At 36.6% G+C, this 12,367-nt stretch overlaps 1 pseudogene; it reads left to right on the top strand.

Moving 5' to 3' along the window:
* Positions 1 to 12,367, top strand: part of LOC135541392 (TOX high mobility group box family member 2-like) — a 208,677-nt pseudogene that overhangs the window by 95,123 nt on the left and 101,187 nt on the right.

Below are 12,367 nucleotides of genomic sequence, written 5' to 3'. Positions count from 1 at the left end.
ACCTCACAACCATAAAGGGCAATGGGCTCTATGACTGATTCAAGTATTTTTAGCCAAATCCTAATTGGTATGTTGAAATTTATGTTCCTTTTGATGGCATAGAATGCCCTTCTTGCCTTGTCTCTCAGATCGTTCACAGCTTTGTGGGAGTTACCTGTGGCGCTGATTCTCTCTCTCTCCCTCTCTCCTTCCATCTCTCCCTATCTCTCTATCTCTCTCTCTATATATATATATTTATATCTCTTTCTCTCTCTATCTCACTCTCTTTCTCTCTCTCTATCTGTCTCGCTCTTCCTCTCTGTTTTTACTATTGCAACTGTAACCAATGTAACCATCAACTGTGTTGTGCCTAAGAACGGCCCTTAGCCATGGTATATCAGCCATACTGTATACCACACCACCTTGTGCCTTATTGCTTAATTCTGCTGTAAAACATATGACACGTGGGTAACACTGAAAGCATCCAGGTATAATGACTTGTGTGTGTGACTCATGTGTGACTCCTTTATGATGTCTGATTTTTGTGGTTATTTGTTGTATACTAATAGTCCTGCCTTTACTGATATAAATGATATTAATATTTTATATATATATATATATATATACAGTTGAAATCAGAAGTTTACATACACTTATGTTGGAGTCATTAAAACTCATTTTTCAACCACTCCACAAAGTTCTTGTTAAAAAAGTATAGTTTTGGCAAGACGGTTAGGACATGACACAAGTCATTTTTCTAACGAATGTTTACAGACAGATTATTTAACTTATAACTCACTGTATCAAAATTCCAGTGGGTCAGAAGTTTACATACACTAAGTTCACTGTGCCTTTAAACAGCTTGGAAAATTCCAGAAAATGACGTCATGGCTTTAGAAGCTGATAGGCTAATTGACATCATTTGAGTCAATTAGAGGTGTAGCTGTAGATGTATTTCAAGGCCTGCCTTCAAACTCAGTGCCTCTTTGCTTGACATCATGGGAAAATCAAAAGAAATCAGCCAAAACCTCAGAAAGAAAATTGTAGACCTCCACAAGTCTGGTTCATCCTTGGGAGCAATATCCAAATGCCTGAAGGTACTACGCTCATCTGTACAAACAATAGTATGCAAGTATAAACACCATGGGACCACGCAGCCGTCATACCGCTCAGGAAGGAGACACGTTCTGTCTCTGAGAGATGAACATACTTTGGTGCCCAAAAAGTGCAAATCAATCCCAGAACAACAGCAAAGGACCTTGTGAAGATTCTGGAGGAAACAGGTACAAAAGTATCTATATCCACAGTAAAACAAGTCCTATATCGACTTAACCGAAAAGGCCAGTCAGCAAGGAAGAAGCCACTGCTCCAAAACCACCATAAAAGCCAGACTACGGTTTGCAACTGCACATGGGGACAAAGAAAGAGAAATGGAGAAATGTCCTCTGGTCTGATGAAACAAAAATAGAACTGTTTGACCATCGTTATGTTTGAATGAAAAGTGGGGATGCTTGCAAGCCGAAGAACACCATCCCAACCGTGAAGCACGAGGGTGGCAGCATCATGTTGTGGGGGTGCTTTGCTGCAGAGGGGACTGGTGCACTTCACAAAATAGATGGCATCATGAGTAGGAACATTATGTGGATATATTGAAGCAACATCTCAAGACATCAAGCTTGGTCGCAAATGGGTCTTCCAAATAGACAATGACCCCGAGCATACTTACAAAGTTGTGGCAAAATGGCTTAAGGACAACAAAGTCAAGGTATTGGAGTGGCCATCACAAAGCCCTGACCTCAATTGTATAGAAAATGTGTGGGCAGAACTGAAAAAGTGTGTGTGAGCAAGGAGGCCTACAAACCTGACTCAGTTACACCAGCTCTGTCAGGAGGAATGGGCCAAAATTCACCCAACGTATTGTGGGAAGCTTGTGGAAGGCTACCCAAAACGTTTTACCCAAGTTAAAAAATGTGAAGGCAATGCTACCAAATACTAATTGAGTGTATGTAGACTTCTGACCCACTGGGAATGTGATTAAATAAATAAAAGCTGAAGTAAATCATTCTCTCTACTATTATTCTGACATTTCACATTCTTAAAATAAAGTGGTGATCCTAACTGACCTAAAACAGGGATTTTTTTTTTAACTAGGAATAAATGTCAGGAATTGTGAAAAACTGAGTTTAAATTTACTTGGCTAAGGTGTATGTAAACTTCCGACTTCAAATGTATATACACAGTATGATAGATGGAGTATCTCCAGTTGCTAGGAGAAGATCTGTGTCATGTGTGAAAACACCAATAACCTCTCACCGACACCATTCACTTCCTGATTGAGAACTCAGACGTGCTCATGGCATGTTCACCTTTCTTCCCGATGAAAGAAATTGATTTAATTTTCCTTGTTGTATGCAATCATCATACAATGACTGTGGCTCACAAACAAATGGTTCCATCAAGGAGAAATCATGATGCTGAAAGCACCAAGTCTATCTAACGGATGAATTTGAGAGTGATAGAAGTACTGTGACAAATAATATAATTATTGCTGTCATCTCGTCACACACAGTAACATTGATGGGTTTGACAGTGGCGGTACTTAAGGTATGGCAAATGGAACAACACTGGAACATGTGGACTGTTAAGCCCATTGCATATATTTCCCAAGCCTACTGTCAGTTTACCAGTTTAGGCTACATCAGTAAAGCCTACTGTCAGTATACCAGTTTAGGCTACATCAGTAAAGCCTACTGTCAGTATACCAGTTTAGGCTATATCAGTAAAGCCTACTGTCTGTCAGTTTTACCAGTTTAGGCTATATCAGTAAAGCCTACTGTCAGTGTACCAGTTTAGGCTATATCAGTAAAGCCTACTGTCAGTGTACCAGTTTAGGCTATATCAGTAAAGCCTACTGTCAGTATACCAGTTTAGGCTATATCAGTAAAGCCTACTGTCAGTGTACCAGTTTAGGCTATATCAGTAAAGCCTACTGTCAGTTTACCAGTTTAGGCTATATCAGTAAAGCCTACTGTCAGTTTACCAGTTTAGGCTATATCAGTAAGAATCATTTTTTGTATCTCTACACTTTGGTATCAATTATACAGGTTCAAAGGCTTAACTGTGGCTAATATCCTTATGGAAAGGCTTGTTGTTTTTCAGCATCAATACAGTATGTTCATTACAGTACACTACCCTACAGTTCTCATCCAACTCATGTCAATGTGAGGACCTTACTGTACAGCCATTGAGCCTCTGAAAGCCCTGTTGGCTGACTTCTCCTCGTATATTTTGCATTCTCATAAACACAGAGTGCCAACTAGTGGCAGACAGAACAGCGAGGCCTCTGGGAGGTGTGAGGCATGCCAAGCCACAGCCTCTGGCTGTGACCCGAGTGTTAATTACTGCAACAGCGAGAACAGACACCATCAGCCCCAGCCAACCCCCCAGCCAACCCCCAGCCAACCCCTCTCGCCCTCCCCAACCCAACCAACCACACCCACTACCCACCATCCCCCTTTGCTCAGGGGCACGCTCCCATTCGCCCACCCCAGCCCTGGCCCCGACCCCGGTCCAATGGAGGGTTGGCCTACTTGTCTCATGGCTTCTCTCTGGCAGGCCTTTTTTTTCTCTGGTGGAGTGTGAAAGTGCTAATGGGCCATTGTGACCTCTTGGCCTCCGTAGGGTCCTCTGGCTGGCGCTCTGTGTTTTGTTGTGCTTGCGCAGGTGTGATGAGCGCTCCGGCGTATCCCTCCCCGTAGACACCTCGTGTGACACATTGCAGACCAAGTCATAGTCGAGTCAGACACAAACACACATACACACACATGCATACACACATAGTGTATGCATGCACGGGCGTGCGCGTGCGCACACACACACACACACACACACACACACACACACACACACTGGGACACTGCGGGCAAGCGGAGCAGTGTGAGTTTCACTAGTCTGACTGGTCTAATTATATGGGGCTCTAATGAACTGTAATTACTGACGTCCATGAAAGCCACTAAGCCAGTGTGGTTTAAAGGCAACTACTACGGAGTAATTGAACTCGTTCAGACTGTTTCTATGCACTGACTGTTTTTTTCTTTGTTCTGACTACAGGTTCAAAGGCTTAACTGTGGCTAATATCCTTATGGAAAGGCTTGTTGTTTTTCAGCATCAATACAGTATGTTTATTACAGTACACTACCCTACAGTTCTGATCCAACTCATGTCAATGTGAGGACCTTACTGTACAGCCGTTGAGGCTCTGCAGGCCCTGTTGGCTGACTTCTCCTCGTATATTTTGCATTCTCATAAACGCAGAGTGCCAACTAGTGGCCTGCTTGTCTCATGGCGCTCTGTGTTTTGTTGTGCTTGCGCTGGTGTGATGAGCGCTCTGAAAACTTATTGAAAGTTCACGGAATGCTAGTGCATTCCTAGTGCTGACTGTTTTTTTAATGTGTTGACTGTTTATTCTATTCGCTGACTGATTTGCCCCCCCGTTGTTTCTCTGTTTCTCCCCCCAGTTTGATGGTGACAACATGTACATGAATGAAAATAACCAGGAGTTTTCTCCCCAAATCAGGTGAGTCCAACATTTTGTTTTTTGTTGATGGAACACCTGCTTCCTTGACTAGAACAAGCCCAGACATTCCTATAATTTGATAAGGTCTCACGGTGGACTGTAAACAAAGCTGATGTCCTACATTCAGGGTAGTGGAATCCTAGCACCAAGGTCCAGATTACTGCTGTTTGTTGTTCCATAGCTGGAAGTGAATTCATTTATGCATGTCATTGATTGGCCAGAGATTCCAGGCACATTCCGTGGTATTCAGACGTGAGATCATAACACTTAATTTACATTTTCAAGTTGTCTCCCAATGACATAAAATAAGGATTAAGTCTGAGTTGCATCTCAACTCTGAATTGGCCAGAATTGGCCTCTGATTAGAGGGGAAGAATGAACGTGCATGAACGTGTGTATTGTAGTACAGTGCAGTGCATTGTACCACAGCTGGAGTAAAACACATGGGTTGCCATAAGGTTGGGTTTGAGCTGGGGGATTTGTTGAATTTCATTGTAATGCCTCGCTTCCATAAAAAGCAGGGGGAAGCACTTGTCCTTGTCAATTTAAATCCTTTGAGCCAGCCAAAAAAATCTATCTATTACATCACTCTGCACTGTTGTTCTAATTGATAAAGATGAGGAGATAAGATATTTTAGTTGGGGATATTTCAGTCAAGTGAGGTGTTTCAGTAAGGGATATTTCAGTCTAATGAGGTGTTTCAGTAAGGGATATTTCAGTCTAATGAGGTGTTTCAGTAAGGGATATTTCAGTCTATTGAGGTGTTTCAGTAAGGGATATTTCAGTCTAATGAGGTGTTTCAGTAAGGGATATTTCAGTCTAACGAGGTGTATCAGTAAGGGATATTTCAGTCTAATGAGGTGTTTCAGTAAGGGATATTTCAGTCTATTGAGGTGTTTCAGTAAGGGATATTTCAGTCTAATGAGGTGTTTCAGTAAGGGATGAGGTGTTTCATTTCAGTCTAATGAGGTGTTTCAGTAAGGGATATTTCAGTCTAATTGAGGTGTTTCAGTAAGGGATATTTCAGTCTAATGAGGATGTTTCAGTAAGGGATATTTCAGTCTAATGAGGTGATATTTCAGTAAGGGATATTTCAGTCTAATGAGGTGTTTCAGTAAGGGATATTTCAGTCTAATGAGGTGTTTCAGTAAGGGATATTTCAGTCTAAGGAGGTGTTTCAGTAAGGGATATTTCAGTCTAATGAGGTGTTTCAGTAAGGGATATTTCAGTCTAATGAGGTGTTTCAGTAAGGGATATTTCAGTAAGGGATATTTCAGTCTAATGAGGTGTTTCAGTAAGGGATATTTCAGTCTAACGAGGTGTTTCAGTAAGGGATATTTCAGTCTAATGAGGTGTTTCAGTAAGGGATATTTCAGTCTAATGAGGTGTTTCAGTAAGGGATATTTCAGTCTAATGAGGTGTTTCAGTAAGGGATATTTCAGTCTAATGAGGTGTTTCAGTAAGGGATATTTCAGTCTAATGAGGTGTTTCAGTAAGGGATATTTCTGTCTAACTTTTTTATTTTACCTTTATTTAACCAGGCAAGTCAGTTAAGAACAAATTCTTATTTTCAATGACGGCCTAGGAGCAGTGGGTTAACTGCCTGTTCAGGGGCAGAACGACAGATTTGTACCTTGTCAGCTCGGGGGTTTGAACTTGCAACCTTCCGGTCACTAGTCCAACGCTCTAACCCCTAGGCTACCCTGCCTCCCCGAGGTGTTTCAGTAAGGGATATTTCAGTCTAATGAGGTGTTTCAGTAAGGGATATTTCAGTCTAATGAGGTGTTTCAGTAAGGGATATTTCAGTCTAGTGACACACACAGACAGATAGGGAGTATAAGAGACAGAGAATGGAGTAGAGGAGGGAGAGTGAGATGGCTGAGAGAGAACTTAGCATTCCTCTGTGTTGTACTACTATATTTACTCAACGTCAAGGTCTAGTCATTTGAAAAACTGTCTTCCTCTAGTTTCCACATGGCCAGGTTACCCCACTCAGGGGGGGCCTTTAGGGTGGTGCACACTCTCATACTATAGAAGTTCATCATATAGAACCTACCTATTATTATAAAAAATCACAATCCTCTCCTTTCAACTTCTCTACCCTCAATCTGTTCCTTATCCGTTTTGATGTTCCCGTTTAACCTTTTATACCCCCCCTTGCATTGAAGAGCATTTGAGTCAGTGATTCTGGGAGGGAAAACACCGCCAAACTGTCTGAAAGTGTCTAGATCAGCAGCTCACTGTAATGTCAGTACCATATCTATAGGCTAATCAGGCACAGTAATCTCCACTACACTACCTGCAGTAGTGGTTGAACTTCCATCGCTCTGAGGAGTCATAAAGGAATGGTGTCAACTCTTCTGCTTGTCCATTGTTCCAATGCTCATCCACCAGACCCGAGTTAGCCGAGAGCATCGCTCTCTCTCCCAGTTAGTACTTTCAATTTCAATTTAAGGGCTTTATTGGTATGAGAAACATACTGTATGTTAACATTGCCAAAGCCAGTGAAGTGAACTAGATAATAAACAAAAGTGAAATAAACAATAAAAATGAACAGTAAACATTACACTCACAAAATTTCCAAAATAATAAAGACATTACAAATGTCATTATGTGCAAATAGTTGAAGTACAAAAGGGAAAATAAATGAACATAAATATCGGTTGTATTTACAATGGTGTTTGTTCTTCACTGCTTTCCCTTTTCTTGTGGCAACAGGTCACAAATCTTGCTGCTGTGATGGCACACTGTGATATTTCACACAACAGATATGGGAGTTTATCAAAAAATGGGTTTGTTTTCAAATTCTTTGTGCATCTGTGTAATCTGAGGGAAATGTGTGTTTCTAATATGGTCATACATTTGGCAGGAGGTTAGGAAGTGCAGCTCAGTTTCCACCTCATTTTGTGGGCAGTGTGCACATAGCATGTCTTCTCTTGAGAGCCATGTCGGCCTACGGCGGCCTTTGTCAATAGCAAGGCTATGCTCACTGAGTCTGTACATAGTCAAAGCTTTCCTTATGGGACTCTTCTTCAGGTTCGTCTCTCTGTAGGTGATGACTTTGTTAAGGAATGTTTGGGAATCGCTTCCTTTTAGGTGGTTGTAGAATTGAACCTCTACAGGATCGGTGTCCCCCCCGACTAGCATGACGTTGTAAGTAACCAGAACACTTTCCAGGACATGGATATGTCTTATATGGTCAGAAAGCTTCAATTCTAACGGCACTGTCCAATTTACAGTAGCTACTACAGTGAAGAAATACAAAGCTATTGTTTGAGGAGAGTGTACGACAACAAAACACTTATCATGGCAACTGGTTTGATACATTCACCTCTGAAGGTAAATAACGTACTTACATTCAGTAATCTTGCTCTGATTTGTCATCCTGAGGGCCCCAGAGATAAAACGTAGTATAGTTTTATTTGATAAAATCAACTTTTATATTCAGATGTAGGAACTGGGTTCTACAGTTTGAATCCTTGTTGTGTCAAAGATTATGGAACCCCCCCCCAATCTAAATGTGTGTAAAGGTTAGTGTCTTTTCTGTAGGGAAGCTAGTTATCTATCATTTATGACATTCCTGGGAGTGTTTAAACTTACATTTTTTATTTCCATGTTCCCTATAGTTTTGTACTATATAATAATGTATCAGTTGACCAATTTGGCACATTTCTCTCTCTCTCTCTCTCTCTCCTGTTCTTATCTCTTCCCTCTCCCTCTCTCTGGTGACAGTCAGAACAGGGCTGATTAAAAGACAAGGTCAGGCTTCTGGCCAGGCCTCAACAAGCCGTTTGTCTGCCTGGGATCACTCGCAATTGTCTTGGCAACAGTGTACATAACGAGTGACGAACGGAGAGTCTCCCTTTGCCCCGGTGTCTCCCGGCATTGGATCGATACGGCCCCAAGCCGGCAACATGGGCTGAGTCACAAATAGCACCTTATTTCCTATACAGATGCACTGGTCAAAAGTAGTGCGCTATACAAGGAATAGGGTGCCATTTTGGATGTAGCTCTGACATGACAACCCTCCCTTGATACCTCTAGACTGGACTAAATGCCTGCGCCTTGACTTCTATTGTAGCTCGCTCCTGGAGGGCCCAGAGAGTGCTCTTTCCCTCTTTCTCAGTGGACATTGAGTTGAAGACTCTTGCACTGAACTGAATAGAACTAGATATGATGTAAATAAGCCATTTCAGGCAGAGATACCATTGCAATTCTGTATTAAAAGCCCACTCTGATATTTGCAGCTGGTTTTGTTTTATCATTTACATGTTTTATACAGCCACTGATTCTTGACACTGTATATATCATATAGCCACTGATTCTAAATACTCTATATATTATATAGCCACTGATTCTAAATACTGTATATTTTAGAGCCACTGATTCTAAATACTGTATATATTATATAGCCAATGATTCTAAATACTGTATATATTATATAGCCACTGATTCTTCATACTGTATATATTATATAGCCAATGATTCTAAATACTGTATATATTATATAGCCACTGATTCTAAATACACTATATATTATATAGCCACTGATTCTAAATACACTAAATATTATATAGCCACTGATTCAAAATACTGTATATATTATATAGCCACTGATTCTAAATAGACTATATATTATATAGCCACTGATTCTAAATACCGTATATTTATAATCACTGATTCTAAATACACTATATATTATATACTGATTCTAAATACCGTATATATTATATAGCCACTATATTATATAGCCATGACTGATATATATTATATAGCCAATGATTCTAAATACTGTATATATTATATAGCCACTGATAATCTATTATAATGACACTATATATTATATAGCCACTGATTCTAAATACACTAAATATTATATAGCCACTGATTCAAAATACTGTATATATTATATAGCCACTGATTCTAAATACACTATATATTATATAGCCACTGATTCTAGATACACAATATATTATATAGTCAATTATTCTAAATACCGTATATATTATATAGCCACTGATTCTAAATACTGTATATATTATATAGCCACTGATTCTAAATACACTATATATTATATAGCCACTGATTCTAAATACCGTATATATTATATAGCCACTGATTCTAAAGACGTATATATTATATAGCCACTGATTCTAAATACACTATATATTATATAGCCACTGATTCTAAAACTGTATATATTATATAGCCAATGATTCTAAATACTGTATATATTATATAGCCACTGATTCAAAATACTGTATATGATTATATAGTCACTGATTCTAAATACTGTATATATTATATAGCCAATGATTCTAAATACTGATTCTAAATATGTTATATAGCCACTGATTCTTCATACTGTATATATTATATAGCCAATGATTCTAAATACTGTATATATTATATAGCCACTGATTCTAAATACTGTGTATATTATATAGCCACTGATTCTAAATACACTAAATATTATATAGCCAATGATTCTAAATACTGTATATATTATATAGCCACTGATTTTAAATGCTGTATATATTATATAGCCACTGATTCAAAATACTGATTTATAACTGATTCTAAATACTATATATATTATATAGCCACTGATTCTAAATACTGTATATATTATATAGTCACTGATTCTAAATACTATGTATATATTATATAGTCACTGATTCTAAATACTGTATATATTATATAGCCAATGATTCTAAATACTGTATATATTATATAGCCACTGATTCTAAATACTGTATATATTATATAGCCAATGATTCTAAATACTGTATATATTATATAGCCAATGATTCTAAATACTGTATATATTATATAGCCACTGATTCTAAATACACTAAATATTATATCCACTGATTCTAAATACTGTATATATCATATAGCCACTGATTCTAAATACACTATATATTATATAGCCAATGATTCTAAATACTGTATATATTATATTGCCACTGATTCTAAATACTGTATTTATTATATAACCACTGATTCTAAATACTGTATACATTATATAGCCACTGATTCTAAATACTGTGTATATTATATAGCCACTGATTCTAAATACACTAAATATTATATAGCCACTGATTCTAAATATACTAAATATTATATAGCCACTGATTCTAAATACTGTATATATTATATAGCCACTGATTCTAAATACTGTATACATTATATAGCCACTGATTCTAAATACTGTGTATATTATATAGCCACTGATTCTAAATACACTATATATTATATAGCCAATGATTCTAAATACTGTATATGTTATATAGCCAATGATTCTAAATACACTATATATTATATAGTCACTGATTCTAAATACACTAAATATTATATCCACTGATTCTAAATACTGTATATATTATATTGCCACTGATTCTAAATACTGTATATATTATATAGCCACTGATTCTAAATACTGTATATATTATATAGCCACTGATTCTAAATACTGTGTATATATTATATAGCCACTGATTCTAAATACACTAAATATTATATAGCCAATGATTCTAAATACTGTATATATTATATAGCCAATGATTCTAAATACTGTATATGTTATATAACCACTGATTCTGAATACACTATATATTATATAGCCAATGATTCTAAATACTGTATATATTATATAGCCACTGATTCTTCATACTGTATATATTATATAGCCAATGATTCTAAATACTGTATACATTATATAGCCACTGATTCTAAATACTGTGTATATTATATAGCCACTGATTTTAAATGCTGTATATATTATATAGCCACTGATTCAAAATACTGTGTTGATTATATAGTCACTGATTCTAAATACTATATATATATATATTATATAGTCACTGATTCTAAATACTGTATATATTATATAGCCAATGATTCTAAATACTGTATATGTTATATAGCCACTGATTCTAAATACACTATATATTATATAGCCAATGATTCTAAATACTGTATATATTATATAGCCAATGATTCTAAATACACTTTATATTATATAGCCAATGATTCTAAATACTGTATATATCATATAGCCACTGATTCTAAATACTGTATACATTATATAGCCACTGATTCTAAATCCACTATATATTATATAGCCAATGATTCTAAATACACTAAATATTATATCCACTGATTCTAAATACTGTATATATTATATAGCCACTGATTCTAAATACACTATATATTATATAGCCACTGATTCTAAATACACTATATATTATATAGATTCTAAATACTGTATATATTATATAGCCACAATTATATCTAAATACTGTATATATTATATAGCCACTGATTCTAAATACTGTATATATTATATAGCCACTGATTCTAAAAATACACTGTATAATGTATATAGCATTTGAATCTATATAATATATACAGTATGAAGAATCAGTGGCTATATAATATATACAGTATTTATAATCATTGGCTATATAATATATAGTGTATTTAGAATCAGTGGCTATATAACATATACAGTATTTAGAATCATTGGCTATATAATATATACAGCATTTAAAATCAGTGGCTATATAATATATAGTGTATTTAGAATCTGTGGCAATATAATATATACAGTATTTAGAATCATTGGCTATATAATATAGAGTGTATTTAGAATCAGTGGCTATATAATATATACAGTATTTAGAATCAGTGGCTATATAATATACACAGTATTTAGAATCAGTGGCTATATAATGTATACAGCATTTAGAATCAGTGGATATAATATTTAGTGTATTTAGAATCAGTGGCTATATAATATACACAGTA

This window comes from Oncorhynchus masou, chromosome 6 (assembly GCF_036934945.1).
Source record: "Oncorhynchus masou masou isolate Uvic2021 chromosome 6, UVic_Omas_1.1, whole genome shotgun sequence".
Taxonomy (NCBI): domain Eukaryota; kingdom Metazoa; phylum Chordata; class Actinopteri; order Salmoniformes; family Salmonidae; genus Oncorhynchus; species Oncorhynchus masou.
Note: the sequence above shows the minus strand (reverse complement) of the source record. Positions and strands in the feature narration are given on the sequence as shown.